Below are 19,274 nucleotides of genomic sequence, written 5' to 3'. Positions count from 1 at the left end.
GCCGCCAACAAGTTTTTAAGGAACTTGTAAACCGTTCACGGATCATTTAAGGCAACCACGAAAAGGGACAACGATTGACCCGTGAAGGTTACACCCCATTCATAATCCATGAGATTACTAACTCCATATGGTTGGAACCACGAAAGAAGGATCGGAGATGATAGTACGAAGTGAGTCATGGAGCCACATTCGCCTATATTGGCCTCTACTCGATTCTTATTGTGAAAAGTAATTCCTGTGATCTCAAAGGCATATAAACAAAATATTCAATTCGCTCCAAACTATTATTATGCTAAACTGGTTGAATATTAATGCAACACATAATTCTACAATATTGTGATCACTTGATTAAATAACAAGATTAAAGGAACCTAAACCGGTCGTCCAAATTATCTTATTAGGCATGATTTTCAATTACATATTCCCTTTAAACATGCAATATGGTGATCAATAAATAATAGAATAAATAAACATTAATATTGAAAGCAATATAACAATAAATCCAACAATATAAAATCGTTAGAAAAATAATAGAAATAAAAGGAACATGATTCCTTACTTTAATTTTGTTTGCTTGCTACTATAAAAACAATAAACGCGTTAGTAACTTCAAAGGAAATTAATAAAACAATAATTAAAATCGAATTAAATTAAATTAAAGAGAATTGATTTGGGGCCAAACCCTCAAACAGTTCTACCTTTCACGCCGTGTGGTTTAAGGATAGAACCTCGGGTAAAGTACGGACTCCTAGGAGTACTTAGGGAAGGTATTTTGAAAGAGAAGGGTAGGCTAGTGTTTAGGCTAAAGCATAGAAGAGAAAATGAGAGAGTTAATTGAGCCCCGTACATCAGAAATGAGGGGATATTTATAGGAAAAATAAGCTGAGGGAACACACGGCACCCTAAAAAGATAAAAACCCTAAAAAAGCATACCGCGACACGACAAAGTGTACCGTGACACAGGAAATTCTACCGTTAGACGGGAAATATTCCCGTGTCACAGTGTAATTTTGTGTGACGCGGGAAATATATGCTGAACGGGGAAGAAAACGCGTTAAGGGTTTACGCGGAAAGGACACGAAAACTCCCCGTGTCACAGCAGGTGTTCCGTGTCACGGGAAATTCCACCGTCAGACGGGAGAGTTTCCCGTGACACGGTGGATTATTGCCGTGACGCGGGAATATTTGTCCGTTTTTCCGTCTAAATTCATTTTTAACCCTAATTTCGTTCAGCATTTTAAGTGCCGATTGATAATTTCGGGCCATTTTCTGAATTTATTATTATTTGGGCTAAAATAAGTAAATAAAAAGTTTGGGCCAAAAATAAATAATAAAACAATAAAAATAAAAAGGTTTGGGCTAAAATTAAAACTATGCTTTGACCAAACATCAAGACTGATCCATGGACTATTCAGAAATTGAATTTAATTAAATATGATTTTTTAAGCACTCTTGGGATTAATTACTGAACCCGACCAATAGTGGCAGTGAAAGGTTGTTCATCATCGGGGTTGGTTTTGGGGAGACATTTTTAGGTGTCTACACTTACCATTACGGTAAATAAGGCAAACCAAAACAAATAGAAAACACGGACTAGCAAAATATGCTAAGTACGATAAGTGAAAGATAATGTAAACTCAATAACTTTGCAAACATGCTTTTAAAACTAATTCCAAAACTCATAATTCAAAACCAATTGTCAGTATTCTCAAAACAATTCCAACAACTCAATAAATCAATAATAGTGATTATCAAAATCAATTCTTTTCAAACAAGCTAGTCTCCTACTATTTCAAGGCTATTCTTTAAGAAAGACTAGGTTATACAAAGTCCATAGTCTTCAATGAATCCGCAGAGTGGAATTAATATAATAATCATCCATGCTTGTAATATTCGTGTCATTTTTTTTATCCGGTAAACAATTTCCCCAACACCGAGATAAAGTATAGAACAATAATATAATGCAACGTAAAATTTAGACAAACTGTCAAATCCTTAATAACCTAATACATCTTCAACACACGGAGAATAACAGGACACACTAGGACGTGACATCAATTACATATATTTGTTTTACATATATTGGCAGGTAATTTACAAATATAACGGCTCTCCAAACTAATTTGTACGTAGATAGTAGATGAAAGCACAATACATCTGCTTCTTTTCTTAGCAAATTCACAAATCCATAGCATTTAGGATTGGACTCTTCAATTAACTTGCGCAAACACACAAAAACTCTCTAAAAGGCTTTTGAGCGAAAAAGTACTCTTGGGTAGGGGCATTTGTACATATATTTATTTCTTTATGGGATGCTTAGACCATCTCCAATGATGAGACTTGAGGGATAGGAGAGAGAGAGAGTATTTTTTGCAAAGGATACCAATAAATTGGTATCTTGCTAAAGTTTAAATACTCAACTTTGAGTCTCATTTGACAGAAAGTGTGGGCCCTTATCAATATTAAAATATGTTTTGTAATTTATTTAAGTTTTAAATTTTTTTTTTCTAAAAACTTATAATATAATTTGGGGGGTCATAAATCGAAAGTGACATTAATATACTTTTAAAAGTCTCACAATTGGGAAATTGAGGGTCTGTTTGGTTAAATGTAGAATTGCAAATTCCTTGGAAATTTGATTTCCCATGAAATTGAACTTCCTAGGAAATTCTAAAAAGTGTTTGGTTAGCTAAGGGAAGTGGAAATTTCCATGGGAAGTTCCACGTACCTAGGCCCCCTAGGTAATTTACTTCCTCCATTTTGCGGGAAGTGGGAATTTATGGGAATTTCTACTTCCCATGAATTTGTCAACCAAACAACTCCAACACAATTTCATTTCCTAGAAATTTCTAATTCCCATATTTTTATTTTTCAACCAAACAACACCTGAGAAGTGGGTTGTGTATCACCATAGGAGGTAAAAAAAAAAACTCTTTTGTAATTCGATACTCAAAGTTGAGTCTCACAATTAGAGATGGTCTTATAGTGTAGATGATGATGTTGAGAAGATGACAATTATAATGAACGTTGTTTTGGGGATGTGAATAAGTCTTTGCGGTTGAGATTCAAGTTGTTGTAGATGACAATCGAGGGCGATGCAATAAGTAAAAATACAAGTTGATCTTTAAGATAAAAAAAAGTGTTTATCTAGTGACATTTTCGTAAATAAGCCAACGACTTTTATTAAATACTAGTCCTTCAAATGTTGATTTATTTACAAAAATACCACTCAATTACCGATTTTTGTAAGCTGAAATCCGCTCTACTTTGCTGAAATCTGCTCTTCTCTTCCAGAAGCTCAAAATAGGAGCTACATCGATTTGAAATGGAAGGTTTAGGTTAAAACCCCCATAAACATTACAATTACTAGTTTTGGGCCCTGTGCAATGCACAGATTTTTAAAGTAAGATTTATTAATAATTATAGTCGATTGAAACTATATAGAGTTAATTGAAATTAAATGACTTATGTGACAATTTTTATATTATTTTTTTTTCAAATTTGAATTAATTAATGTCTATCTTTAAAATTCTTAATTATGTGTTGCATAAATAAAATTTAATAAAAGAATTTTAATTTATTAATAGAATCTAATATATATATAAATAAAGTAGGCATTTTTCGGGAGCATTCGGTGCGCCACATAAGAAAAGGTATTATTTTGACCAATGAAATATTAGATTAATAATTTATTTTAGAATTAAAAAATGCACTCGCCACCTAAGCAAAAGTGACGAATAATATTTGAGAATTTTGCCACCTAGATAAAAATAACGAATAGTGAATAATTAAAATTTAAATTATTTTAAAAACTAATAATTATCTTTTATTCATATGTAGATGCAAATCTTTAATCGCAAATATCTTTAATCTCTCCCTAACAAATGTTAAAAAAAAATTAGATATTAATAATGTACTCATCGAAACGAATAAATCTAGATCTCATATGACTATGTTTTTCCATCTATATAGAGAGAAATTTAGAAGATTCCCCCTAATTTTTTTAATAGTTTAAAGATTCTAAATGAGACTAACATTTTGAAACAAAACGAGTATATAAAAAAATGCATTTGCAAAGGACCAATAAATAAAATAAATTGTCATTTATTTTTGAATTAAAAAATTAAATTGTCACCTAAGCAAAATTAATGAATAAGATTTGGAATTTAATTTACAACGCCACGTAAAATAAATAAACCTACGAAAGATAACTTTAGTGTTAAACTAGATGAAGCCTGTGCAATGCACGGTTTGTTTGAATTTTTAAAATAATTTTTTTTTAATTAATGTGCTAAAATTGGCTATATATTTAGATAAAATTACTAATATCAAAAGATAATATTTTGTATTTAATTAATTTAAATTTAAATTTAAATTTAAAAATTTCTTCGCCAATTTTGCTTACGTGGCATTTGAATTATTTAATTATAAAAGATTTTTATAATCTCTTATATAATTGGCTACTACTAAAATTTATAATCCTACATGGCGCATTAAGAAAATTAAATCCTACTCTCTTAAAACTCGGGAAAAAACTCCTATATATAAAAAAAAATGCATTTGCAAAGGACTTATTCTAACCAATAAATAAAATGAATTTTCATTTATTATTGAATTAAAAAATTAAATTGTCACCTAAGCAAAATTAATGAACAAAAGGTTTGAGATTTTAATTTACAGCGCCACGTAAAATAAATAAACCTATGAAAGATAACTTTAGTGTTAAAACTAGATGAAGCCCGTGCATCAGCCCGTGCGATGCACGGGTTGTTTGATTTTCTTAAAATAATTTTTTTTTGTGTGTTAATTTGCTAAAATTTGTTATATATTTGGATAAAATTCCTAATATCAAAAGATAATATATAATATTTAATTAGTTTAAACTTAAAAATTCCATTCGTTAAGTTTGCTTACGTGGCATTTGAATTATTTAAGGGAAATCATCATTGGCACACCCCAGGTTTGGGCTTTTATCAATGATACACCTGCTTAAGTTCTAATTATCAGTGGTACACCTATATTTTCAACAAATTATCTACAGTAAGCATTTCGTTAACTATGACTGCAATTTTAACCAATTGTAACTCCCTTCTTTTTTTCCCTCCTTAATTCCCTCTTCTTAAGTAAAGTAACTCACCCACCTCTGTCATTATATAAACGAAGCCCCCTCATTTGCTCTTATTTATGTAGCTTCGATCTACTTTTTTTTCTTCGTTTATATAAAGACAGAGGTTGATGGGTGGATTATTTTAAATATAGGATATAAATTAAGGTGAAAAGGGAGGGGGGATTTAAAATTGGTCAAAATTGCTCGTCATTAATCTATAATACTAATTTTTCATTAACAAAATGCTTACTGTAGATATTTTGTTGAAAATATAGATGTACCACTGATAATTAAAACTTGAACAGGTGTATCATTGATAAAAGTTAAAACCTGGAGTGTACCAATGATAATTTCTCTTAAAACTTTTACTAAAATGATATTTTCCTAAATAAACCCCAAAATTAAGTAATTGACTAAATAAACTTTTATTTTATAAAATATTTTCAAACTTATTTAAAATAAATAATTAAAATACCATAATTAAAACAGTTCAAATTATTTAAATACTTCACAAAATACATATTCCAAATAAAATATGTATAAAAATACGAGATATTACAACATCTTTTCTTTCTGGTAGCTTTTCGGTCTTAAGAGACAGGGGCTTCTTGGGTTGTGACACCGGTAAACTGACTTGAATAGGCTTTTTTGGCTGATTCTCCCGATTTTTCTTGAATAGATGAATAAAGTGAAACAGAAAAAAGAAAGCTTAGGTTCTTCTGGAGGGGATGACCAGTACGACGGCCGCCGCGACCCCCACTGGAATCATCTCTTTACTGTATTATATTTTGAGCTGTCGTGTCGTAAATGATGGTGGGCCCTCGACTTATATAGCCTGTGTTATAATATTGATGGTTGGATACCTTTCCATTTCTTTTTGTGCCAGATATTTGTGATTGTATAATTGTAGCTAGGCATTATGAGATTGTTCTTCTTTATATTTGGTTAGAATTTACGTAATTGTAATTTTTATAATTGTTCTTCTTTATATTTGATTAGAATTTACGTAATTGTAATGCCTATAATACGTAGTAACTACATCAAAATCTCAAGATTTTATTCAATTACTAGAAAATGTTAGGGTTGGTGAGTGCACAGCAAAAGAAAATTAAAGATATTTGAAAATTTCTAAAAAAAAAAAACCACGAACGACGAGTGTTGAAAATAATCCATTATATGAAAATTGGAGAGTACAATAACTCACAAAGGAGTAGTACAAAAGTAAGAATAGTGGATTCATAAATAAATTGTGTGTATGTAGAAAGGTAAATTCTCTCTCAGCATAAATAATGTATGGAAGGACACTAATAGAGTGTATAAGGGGATAAGAGTATTGGAGGATATGTAGGTAGATCCATGCTCACAAATGATGTCCAACACTTTATATTTACAGGGGACATATGAAGGTGGAAGAAGTGTGTGGAATTTTCTACATTCTCCACACAAGTCTAGAGCCTTCATTGGTATTACACTATTTCATCATTGGCACACCCCAGGTTTGGGATTTTATCAATGACTAGTGCAGCCAACGCTCGTTGCACGCGAAGTGGCTAGCCTTTGTGGCTTAACTTTTCTTGGCTTGTGTTTGAACTTCACATGGAGTTAATTACACATGATTTAACAATGATCAAAAGCTAACAAATAAGTAGAAAATGAACTCGGACATAATGCTTTTAAGAATTTAGCTTTGCTAGCTCCATTGCTCCACTTGTAGCCTCTTTGTCCACCCTTGATAATTCCCTTGAATCCCTTCTTGCTTTCTTCCCCTTTTCACCATAGTTCGTTAGTTTGGTTTCCTTTCTTCCTAGTACATCTACATCAACACAATCATAGATTAATTTCGTTAGTCTCAATTCCTTTAAACACAATTATGGATAAGTTGTTAATTTGGACCTTCAAAAAAAAAATAAAAAAAATGCCCACATAAAGCAACAACCTTTCGCTTTTTGGTGACTAATGCTGTCATGTAATCAAACCATAACTCCATTAAATATATTTTAAAAAAAATTAACCTTTATTATTCCATTTTATGGGTCTTTCAAATTCATCTACTATCTAATGGAGTCACCAAGCTGAGATAGAATTTCTAGGAAGATTGTGAGATAGAACAAGAAAAGGAAAATAACCAAATTCATCAAATTTTCTTATTATCATTCACTATTCAACTTTCAGGCAATTAATCTTATTTTCATGTACCCACATTCGATTAACACTCTATATCATAATTTGAAATTAATAGCAAATGGAAACTTGTAGATGATAATCAACTCAATCTTCACATAAAAAAAAATATGACCAATTAGAAACTAATCATCAAATAGACAAATAATATGAGCAAAGACAACAAAATTATTGGGTGAAACCATAAATTCAAAGACAGTGAAACCTCTATTACAGAGAATGCAAAACGATATGAAGTAATACGAAGTATGTATGAAGTACATGTAATTTACAATATATTATTTAATACTACATTCATTTCCATATTAGTATAACAAAAAAGAATAACAAAATCAAAGGATAACAAAAAACAACAGAATCAAACTAATCAATCTCCGATCCGATAAAATGGGCAAACATCGACCGCGAAAAGGTCCTTCCCTGCCCATTTCTTCTTTTTTCTGCTATTTCTTGGATTATTTCTTAGTATTGTCAGCTTTTTTTGGCTCCAATATGTTTTAATTGTTCTTGATTCCTCATTTGATTTTAATTGTTCTTTTGTAATTTTAAAATCGTGGAATTAAGTAATTCAAAGGAGATGGTGAAAAGAGATGGAGAAGAAATAGATAGTAAAATGTTCAAGAGTAATCAATAATTCAAGGAAGGTGAACAGAGAATAGAGAAAAAAAGCTCAAAACTTATAAATGGTTAAGGAAATGTACGGACAATTTCCCAATGAGAAAGTGCAAGGAAAATTACAAAATTATATATGGGGGTAAGAAGGTAAAATAATTTGAGGGGTATAATGGTCTGTGCACTATTTATAAGATCAATCTCCTACTTTTTATAAGGTAGGGATACACCTGCTTAAGTTCTAATTATCAGTGGTACACCTATATTTTCAACAAATTATCTATGGTAAGCATTTCGTTAACTATGACTGCAATTTTAACCAATTGTAACTCCCTTCTTTTTTCCCCTCCTTAATCCCCTCTTCTTAAGTAAAGTAACTCACCCACCTCTGTCATTATATAAACGAAGCCCCCTTATTTGCTCTTATTTATGCAGCTTCGATCTGCTTTTTTTTTTCTTCGTTTATATAAAGACAGAGGTTGATGGGTGGGTTATTTTAAATATAGGAGGTAAATTAAGGTGAAAAGGGAGGGGGGGATTTAAAATTAGTCAAAATTGCTCGTCATTAATCCATAATACTAAATTTTAATTAACAAAATGCTTACGGTACATATTTTGTTGAAAATATAGGTGTACCACTGATAATTAAAACTTAAACAGGTGTATCATTGATAAAAGTCAAAACCTGGAGTGTACCAATGATAATTTCTCATTATTTAATTATAAAAGAAATTAATAATCTCTTATTTGATTGGCTACAAGCTCTTAGAAAATTAAAACCGCTCTCTAAAAACTCGGGAAAAAACTCCCTAGATTAAAAAAAATATCTTAATTATGATATTAGGAATTTTATCCAAATATCTAATAAATGATTTCATAAATATACAATAAAAAGATTTACTAGAACTGTGCATCGCACGGGCTTATATCCAATTGGTGGTTTGTACACCAAGGTCTACCATGCGCATGGTACACCCAGATTAAAGTAGAAAGAACATAGCAAATAATAATAAAATACATGATGAATTTATAAAAGAACATATCACTGAAATATAAAGAACATAGTATATTATGAGATACTTTTTATCAAAAAAGTAAAACATAATTATGAATTGAATTTTATTAATAATTTAATGTCAAATCATTTCAAAATAAGTATTGCATTTGAATCAAAAAATATTCAGACATCAAAATTTCTCTATCTAAAATTAATTTTACACAAATATAGTTCAAAATTTCTTTCTTAAATTTCAAAAATTCGAAATTCAATATATAAGAACATATTTTATAAGTTAATAAGTAAAAAGAACATGATTTGTATTATTATACCCAAAGAACATAATTTGTATTATTATAACCAAAGAACATGATTAATATATATTACCTTAGAGAACATTGTTTGTATTGTAAAGAACATATAGTTTAGACTCAAAGAACATATTGATCAGACTTAAGAAGCATATTTCATTGCAATTAAAAAAATGATAAAGAACATTCATCAAAATAGGAAGAACATCATCTTCAACCTTAGAAATAGCATCAAAACATAAAAATTGATAACAAAAAATATTTAAAAAAACGTTTTCTCTCAACAACGAATTTGTCAATTACATCGATCTTTCAATTAAATGATTCATCAAACCGATAAAATCAACTCCGAAATTACTTTAAATAACTTTGAAATTCAAAATTTACCATAGTTACCCTCTCTATAAACCCAATTTATTTATCTTAATGGAAAAAATGAAATTTTGTTTATAAAAAATAATATGGAATGTAAATAATGAATCAAGGAATAAAAATAACAAATCAATCTTTAAAATCAAGAGGAGAATCGTTTTGATTTTTTTTTTTACTCGTGTACTTTGTATTTGTATACAATGTTTTTTCTACGTTTTTATAACTCATACTACCTCCGTCCCCTTTTGATAGTCCCTTATGGACAAATTTTAGTCCCAAAATGTTCACCCCATTTTCTTTTTCCAACAACCATTAATATTAATTTTTTACCAAAATTCCCTCCAATTTGCGACAATACTTGTGCAAAGTTATATTTTCCATGTAAATTTTGTTTTCCCATGTACTTTTATTACTTTCTCTCTCTACTTTTTTGCATACCCAATGTCAATTTACTTTTTCAATTTACTTTAACTATTCTTATTTGTGTTTATTAATTCCCGTGAAAAATGCCCATAAATGACTATCAAAAGGGGACGGAGGGAGTATATTTTAATCAGGTGTACCATGTTCATGGTACACTTGGGTGTATGATGAATTTTTCAGCTTAGTAGCTTACCTCTAGTGTTTTTTTTTTTTTTTAAAAAATAAATACTGGTAGCATTTTGACGGGAAAATTTTTCCCAAAATTATGCTGTTTTTTTCATGTATCATCGTTTGATACTAGAGGAACATTTCCAAAGAGTTGGCTCACTGCTTCATCCACTAACAAAACCACACTCATTCTCCATTAAACCCATTTCACAACTTTCTCTCTCCTCCATCATTCCACACTAAAACCTCCATTAATGGATTCCACTGAAATCTCCCTTCGAAAAGCCCTAGTTGAAGGTTTGAAATTGGAGAAGGCTGCGATTGAGGAGGAGCTTCAGGAAATTGTTAAGAGGAAAGGTGGTGAGAGTGAAGAGGCGTTTCGACAAGGCGTGATTAATACGCTTGAGAGGAAGTTGTTTAATGTTCCTTCGTTTAACATCTATGGCGGTGTTGCTGGATTCTGTGATTATGGTCATCCTGGTTGTGCTGTTTAACAGAATGTTCTTGCCTTTTGGCCTCAGGTATCAAATATTAAATTAGTTTATTTATTTCTCGATTTTGTAATGTTTGAATTCGAAGTGAATTGTGTAATTAATTGCGATGCATTGGTTTTGATTGGTTTGAGATTGTGATTTGGTTATGAGTGAAGTTGTATTGCGTTTTCAAGTTGGATTTTGAGATTGAATTTTGAACATTTTTGTGTTTGAATTCGAAGTGAATTCTGTAGAAAACTGCAATGAAACGGTTTTGATTGGTTTGGGATTGTGATTTGGTTATGAATGAAGTTGTGTTGGGTTTATTTTATGTGGGGTTTGGAGATTGAAGTTTGAGCATTTTTGTGTTTGAATTATGTAATTAATTGCGATGAATTGGTTTTGATTGGTTTGGGATTGTGATTTGGTTATGAGTGAAGTTGTGCTGCATTTTCAAGTTGGATTTTAAGATTGAATTTTGAACATTTTATTATTTTGATTGGTTTGATTGTTTTGAGATTGTGATTTGGTAATGCATGAAGTTGAGTTGAGTTTTTATGTGGGATTTGGAGTTAAATTTTGAACTTTTATATGTTTTGATGTTTATTGGTTTGATGGTATATTGGGTAGGAATGCATGAACTTACAGTGAATGTTCTTCTTAGTTGTCTATTATGGAAATGGAAAGTAAAGAAGAGGCTGATCATGTCTTTACGATATATGTAGTTTACGCCTAACAGCGCATGTCTGTTAGCGGACCAGGGAGGTTTTGTCGATATGTACACGGGTTTATTTTTTGAGTCTGGTTGGTATTTAAAAATAGAATTTGAGAAAGAATTGCTCAAAATTTATAGGATCTACTCGATTTAGTAAGGATTTTGTGTGAAATGTTTGCCACATTCATTATTATTTCGTAACCTTGCTGTGAAGTCTGTAATCTGTAATGCCTTGTTGGGTTTGTGTAGTCATGGTGGTTCCTGTAGGAGATATAGTTCTTGCACTTTCATTGTTCAAAGCATATCATTTTTTGTTGTGCATGTACAACTTTTACCTATTATACCAACATTGACTCTTAGGTTTAGTTACAGGGGAAAGAAATTTTATGTCTGACACCCTTGTTGAGTGTGAGAAACCTTTGAGAAGTTGGATAGTTTTGATTCATATGCTTATCTTAGTGTCGATGTACAGAGGATTATTGTGTTGTGGGATTTCTTTTAAATATTTTTTAGGTAGATTGGGTGGGGGGACACCAACACCCCAATGTGCTGTGCCTTGAGAAAATTAGAATAGATATCATATTTCTTCTGTTCTCACTATTGTTGTTAATACCATTTACTTTTACCTACTGTTCAAATCACTTACGCTCAATACTTCAAACTGGCATGTATTATAGAACTGAATCTTCTAATATTTTGCACTGCCAGCATTTTGTCATGCAAGAAAACATGTTGGAGGTTGATTGCCCATGTGACACCAGAAGTTGTGCTAAAGGCCTCAAAATGTGGATAAGTTTACTGACCTGATGGTTAAGTATGAAAAGACCGGCACATGTTACTGTGCAGACCACTTGATCAAGGATTTCTGCAAGGAGAAACTCGAGAAGGACCTCAGTCTGTCTGCAGAAAAAGTAGCAGAACTCAAACATGTATTGGCTATGCTGGATGATTTCTCTTCTGAAGAGATGGGCTCAAAGATAAAGGAGTATGGTATAACTGCTCCTGATACAAAAAATCCTCTTTCTGATCCATATCCATCAATTTGATGTTTCAGACCTCAATAGGTCCTTCCGGCGTGAGCCCTGGGTAGGTTTGTTTGTCAATTTCTTAAAACATATGTTCGCTGATTTTGTCTGCCCCTTCCTCTGTGAATCAAAGACCTAATTTTTTTTTTCTTTGGTCTTTACTTGTAGGTTTATGCGACCAGAGACAGCCCAAGGTATTTTTGTGAACTTCAAGGACCTGTACTATTACAATGGAAATAAGCTTCCTTTTGCTGCTGCCCAAATTGGTGAAGCGGCTGAAGCCTTTAGAGAATGAGGTCTGTAATTTTCATTGTTTGTCTGTGAATTTAAGTTGCTAATTGACCTGTCTATCATAATTTTGGAGTCAGGTAGATTCTTTTTGGGTCAGTGTGTGTTGAACGCTTATATAAAACCTTGCATGTTAGGCCGGTCAGATTATTAAAAGTCTATGTGCTATGGTGGGCTTGTATGACTTGACTGTGATGTCTGTAGAAAGTAGTGTGGATTTTCAATTGTTTCTTAACTTAATGAACATATGGATTGCTCATTTGGGTTTCGGCTTTGAGGCATACATCACAATTATTTCAACTGTTATCTAGTTGTGGTAAATGCAATTCTTCCTGCACTTCATCCTGTGTATAAGGTCATTTTGTTTTACTACTAGTGCTCTTGATATTGAAAAAATTGGAATCTACAGAGAAAACAGACAGGGAAAGGGTAAATTGCTGGCATGAGGAATGAAATAGGGGAAAATTTCACTTCATTCTTATCCCGTTTCTCCGAAATCATAATTTCTTATTGTCATTATTGTGTTTTAGATCTCTCCAAGACAAGGTCTTTTTAGGGTTCGTGAGTTTACTCTGGCAGACATTGACCATTTTTTGGATCCCCAAGATAAGTCTCATCGAAAATTTCCTGAAGTTGCAAATTTGGAGTTTTTGATGTTTCCAAGGGAGCTGCACCAAGGGAGCTGCAGGTATCTGGGCAATCTGCAAAGAAGATGGTCCTTGGTGAAGCAGTTAGCAAGGTTAGTTTATGTTCATGTTTTGATGTGTTTACTCATATGATTCCTCTGAGTGCACTCTGAGAAACATCATCATATTTCTTGCTGATGTGTTATGTTCCTTGTTGTACAGGGCACTATCAATAATGAAACTTTGGGCTATTTCATCGGGAGAGTTTACATCTTCCTCACCAGCCTTGGAATTGACAAAGGAACGATTGCGGTTCCGTCAGCATCTTGCAAATGAGATGGCTCATTATGCTGCTGATTGTTGGGATGCTGAGATTGAATGCTCATATGGCTGGATTGAGTGTGTTGGTATTGCTGATAGATCTGCATATGATTTTCGTGCTCACACGGTAAGGTTTTGTTAGCAATTCTTATGTTGATTTTATGCAGCTAATACATCCTTTTCTTTTGATGTAGTCTTAAAACATTTTTGTAACATTTACTTGAAAAAAGGGATATCAGTGAAGTCCATGAACTTACAAGTTTTTAAATTTTGTTTAGGATAAAAGTGGTGTAGCTCTCGTGGCTCATGAGAAATATGCAGAACCAAAAGAAGTAGAGGTATAACCACTTTCCTCTCTTTCTATAGATTTTTCTTTATTTCAGGTCTGTTTATTAAGTGTATGTTACTGGCTAACTGTGTTGATGTACACATGTGATATTCTTTCAGAAAATTATTATCACTCCAGTGAAAAAGGAACTTGGCCTTGCATTCAAGGGTAATCAAAAGATGGTGGTTGAAGCATTGGAGGTAATAGTTAAAAATATATTGCTTCATACTGCTCTACATTGAGACTATAACTGGTTACTTCATTATAGTGGAATGCTATGTTAAATGTAAATTTGCTCTGGTTTGAATCATGCAGGCCATGGATGAAAAAGAAGCTATGGAAATGAAGGCCAACTTGGAGTCTGTAGGTGAAGTGGAACTCAATGTTTGCACTCTTGGGAAGAATGTGACAATAACAAACAAGATGGTAACTATCAAGAAGGAGAAGAAGAAGGAAAATCAGAGGGTTTTTACGCCATCAGTTATTGAACCATTATTTACTGTTTATATGAACATTCTTTCTATACCAGGCAAAGCAAAGGCGGGGACGAGCATTTGAATGTCTTCTGTTTCCCTCCACTTGTGGCTCCAATCCAATGCACTGTGTTTCCCCTGGTTCAAAATCAGCAGTATGAGGAAGTCGCTGCACAAATTGTTAAGTCATTGGCTGCAGCTGGTATCTCGCATAAAATTGACACCACTGGTACTCTTCTCATCCTTAACTGAAAATCTTTGGCCAATAATTGATTTCAAAGTTTAATTTCTTTCTACTTGGAGAAGGAATAATGACACGTATTGCTGTTTGTGTATATATGATTAATGGATTCTCTTTGTTTTTAAATAAAATTCGTTGCATGCTGAAACAAAATTACATTGGTGAATTTGGACTACCTTCAACTAAAAATAATAGGGAGATGAGCAAATATTTAAGCTCTGCATGTGTGAAGTTCCTTTCTTTTTCAAATTTATCCCGTGCAAAACAACTACAACATGGGTAAACCGTAAACTTGAGCTTCTATCAACTGAAATAATATCACTTTTTTTATTGGTCATAAACTCATAGTTCACTTGTTTGGACTTGTCAAAAATAGTGGCATCTAATCCGTGAAAATAAAAATTTAAATTTATCTTTAGAACCTTTTACAAGATTAGTGCAAAAAGTCAATGTTGCGAGTAATTTGGATGGACTGATGGAGGGAGTAACATGTTTTCCAAAGGGAAAGTGTGTCACTAGAATAAAAGGAAGTTTAAGGAAAGTAAGTAACTTAGAAGAAAACGGAGGGAAATATTTTTTTGGTATTGTTAAATGTAATTTTGCGTAGTTCTAGGCTAAACAACATAAGCCTGATGGCTGATTCCATACATTTTGGTCAAACAACCAATCTAAAATTTAATAATAATAATAAAAAAAAAAAAAAAATTCGACAAACAATTGCCAAATCTCCCAAAACCTTAGGGGTTGTAGGTTCAAGCACTTTAGGTATAGTAAAAAAAAAAAAAAGCAATTTAGGTATAACTGTATAAGGCATGGGTGTAGAATGGGTAAACCCCATACCTTTTGTCTGTTTAAGAAAATCCCATAAGGTATGGGTTTTAGAAACCCAAGGGAGGAGGTAGGTATGGCTCATACCAAGCCACTAGGTGTCTAATAAAAGAAAACATTCATACACTGACAATAACCAAACACAAATATTAAGAATCAAGTTCCAACCCCATACCACCTTGGTTTTATTCCTGATTCCAAACCTATACCATTACGTGAACCAAATTCCCCCTAAATTTTCTAAGGCCCTTTACAGTTTACACTTGTATATATCTCCAAGGTGTATTGAGCAATCAGTCCTTGCTATTATAAAGTGGATCAAAGCTCTCAAAAGGAAAATAAAATTTTAAGTAAATATCAGTAATTTTGTTTCTATATGATGCCTTAAAGTCTTAAACACTTTTGTGGGGTAGTACCATAAAGATTTTTTCCGCCTACTAGAAGAACCTTATGAGGCCACTCCCTTGGTTGGTAGCAACTAATCACCGATTTTCTTGCCAAATAAGTCAAGATTTAAGCTTTTCCCCACACACACACAATTTTTTTTTTTGTTTTTTATTGAATGAATATCTTTTATATTATCCAATGGGGCTATTTGGGGGAGATTATAAATAAGAGGGAGAGAGAGAGAGAGAGAGGGGGGAGGAAGCATGACTACTATATCTTAAAATTGCAAGGCAACAATAAAGGGACGTGCTTTTAGTTAAACCTCCTCAGCTAACCTTGCATTCCGATAAAGCTTTATTGCTGTTTCCAGAATGATGGTAGCCCAAAGCCGCAAAGCAGAGCTCGAGAAAATTGAGGTATCAAGAGGGAAATAAGGTCTCAGTTTGCTGGTTCTATTATAACCATGGTGGTGGTGGATTAAGGGTCGTAGAAATGGAGTTGTGATGGTGGTTTGTTGAGACCCAAAACAAAGAGAAAAGAGGATGAGAGCTTGAAAGTTTCAGAATTAGTTTATTTGTCCTTGGTAATTTAATGTAGTTGTCTTTTCTCAGGGGGCTTACTTAATCAATCAATGTATGGCGGGTAATTATAGAGCTTTATCTTAGATACTACCTTGTGTTTCTTTTTAGTTGACACGTATTCCTTTTTAGGAATTTTTTTTTTAGTTGACACGTTTCCTTTTGGGGTAACTTTTTTACCTTGCGTTTACAAGCTACCCCACTTGCTTTTTCATTCTCTCACACTCTCTCTCCTCTCCTTAATATATGTGCCTAAATCAAACGCGTCTACTAAAAAAAACAGAGGAAGTATATAAATAGATTAACAAATTGAGGTAAAATCTTACTATCTAATGAAATGAGTTGTATCAGTTGAGCGAATGAGCCAGGTTTTCAATGTGCAGGGAAAATAATTTGGATAAAATTTGAGAATGCTTGAGCTTATGGTCTAATTATGAAGTGGGTTTTGAAGTTTTGTAAGAATTGTTGCTAAAAGTGAAGCTTTAGTAGTGGAAAATGGTTTGGGGAGGAAAGAAAGAAGTGACTGGAAAGGAAAGAAAGGAATGACTGGTGAAACCTGAAAGAATAGGTCAAAATAACAATTTTGGTTCATGGCTTGGTAACGAAAATGATGCATGCTTACCAACCGTGCTGTGGTTGTCAATGCGCGTTTGATTACCAAGTCTTTTAGGATTTTATAATAGTTGTAAGCTATTTGATTAGGTAGAGCAGACCATTAGAGGCTATAAGCCATTACTAAGGAGAAATGGGTAATCTTTCCTTGTATCTCTGAATAGCTAGTAACTTTTGACTTTTTGAGTGAAATGTTATGCTCAATGCTTGGTGACTAAGGGTTGAAACATATAATTGGACGAGATTTGGTGTTTTTGATAACAAGAGTACTCCCTCCGTCCCCAAACCTTCGACCCTTTTGGGTTGATTTTGCGGTTATTAAGAAACTTAAATAAAAAGATATAAAAACATATTGGAAAGATATATTTACATGGGGTTTGTAAATAAGTAGAGAGATAAAGTATTTAAAATATATGAAAAAACAAAATTTTATATGGGGAAGCTAATATTGCTCAAATATTGTTGTAAATTGGTGGGTATTTTAATGCAAAAAGGTCGATTGTTTTGGGACTAAAATTAGGCCAAAAGGGTCGAAGTTTTGGGGACGGAGGGAGTACTAAATTAGGGACAATTTTTGGTTTGAACTATTGTAACTAAACATGGGCACGGGCTGTGCCGGCACGCGGGCGGCACGGGCCCGGCACGACTCCGGCACGGCGGCCCACCTGTGGGCCGTGAACAATTTTCTGGATTTTGGCACGGGCACGGCACGTAGCACGGCGGGCGGCACGGTGGCCGGCACGTGGGCCGGCACGCTGGCACGACCCGCTAGCACGGCACGGCCAGGCACGGCCCGGCACGGCACGAGCCAGGCACGGCCCGTCATATAATAAAATAAGTTATTCTTCAATTTTTTGTGTTTTCGGATTATCGCACTCGTATTTTTTTTTTATTATATGCATTGTTGTTTTTTTGCTAAATTAATAAAATTGTTTTTATTTGTTTAAATAAACTTAAACATAATTATTAATTAGATAAATAATTTATATAACCTAAATTAAAATAAAGTTGTTCAAAAAATGAAAACAAAATATATTAACATTAACATAAACATAAATTAATCACATATATTAAGTTGTACTAAAAAAAATATATATTGTTTAATTCGTTTTTTTTTTCATTTATTAAAAAAAAAAAAAAGGGTGGCACGGTTTGGCCCGCGGCCCGACAGGCACGGCCCGCAAGGCACGTGGGCCGTGCCGTGCCGTGGGCTGGGGTGTGCCAATTTCAGGCACGGCACGCAGCGGCACGGGCACAGCCCGTGCCCATGTTTAATTGTAACTCTTTGAAACTACTGCCCAACTGAAACGATGTGGCTGTATTTTTTTGCACCATTCTAGCAATTTAGATAATGGTTTGATAAGGTGCTTCGAGACAGACAAAAAAAAAAAAAAAAAAAAAGGTGCTGTGACATTTTCTTGTATTCCACTTTGTTTTAGGTAGGTGCTCTTAAAATATAGAAGGGGGTGGTATTAGAGTCATGATAGTGAGTTGATTTGTGTTAAAGACTAAGAGTATCAGCATTCAGTAGCTTACCAACCACCGACATGACTTTTGCAGGTAGATCAATAGGCAAGCGTTATGCAAGGACTGATGAACTTGGAGTACCCTTTGCAATTACTGTTGATTCAGAAAACTCTGTCACGGTTCGGGAAAGAGATAGCAAGCAACAGATTCGGGTCAATGTTAATGAGGTCTCATCCGTTATTAAAGAGGTGACTGATTGTCAGAGCACCTGGGCAGATGTGCAGTGGAGATATCCATCTTGTTCATCTGCATCCGCTGATGAGTAAGAAGAGCTTCTGAAAAAGAGTTGTTTACGGAGGCGAGGATTGAAAATGGTGCTATTTAACCGTACGCGATCACGATACCAGATATGCTGACAGCCATTTTTCTCTATAGATAATTAATCATTTTGTCACACTGTATGTTTAATTTTTTTTGTTCTGAATTAGACAAGTTGGATATATTTGCATTCAAATTGATCTCGGCAACATACTCTAAGCAACATCTAGAGCATCTCATTTGCTATTTGTCTCTTTTAACAAAATATGCCTCCCATGATTTTACGAAAAAACTTAAATCATTCATGTAAACTGGTAGGATTCAGGAAATTTCAGGGAGATAAACCCTAGTAATCAGCAGGAGGAGTGAGAAGGATTTTTAAGTTCTGAACCATACATGATCTGATTCCACAAAAATTACAAG

General features: G+C 33.2%; 1 pseudogene across 1 annotated transcript; it reads left to right on the top strand.

The window, feature by feature from the left end:
- Window positions 1-12,165: 12,165 nt before the first annotated feature.
- On the top strand, window positions 12,166-19,218 carry LOC145597039 (glycine--tRNA ligase, mitochondrial 1-like; annotated as a pseudogene). The gene is made up of 8 exons (XR_014103301.1): window positions 12,166-12,445; window positions 12,553-12,664; window positions 13,203-13,411; window positions 13,521-13,746; window positions 13,898-13,957; window positions 14,067-14,147; window positions 14,263-14,649; window positions 18,627-19,218. The product of XR_014103301.1 is annotated as a glycine--tRNA ligase, mitochondrial 1-like (transcript).
- The last annotated feature ends 56 nt before the right edge of the window (window positions 19,219-19,274 follow it).

Source organism: Chenopodium album, chromosome 20 (assembly GCF_948465745.1).
Source record: "Chenopodium album chromosome 20, dcCheAlbu1.1, whole genome shotgun sequence".
In the NCBI taxonomy this organism is placed as follows: Eukaryota; Viridiplantae; Streptophyta; class Magnoliopsida; order Caryophyllales; family Amaranthaceae; genus Chenopodium; species Chenopodium album.
Note: the sequence above shows the minus strand (reverse complement) of the source record. Positions and strands in the feature narration are given on the sequence as shown.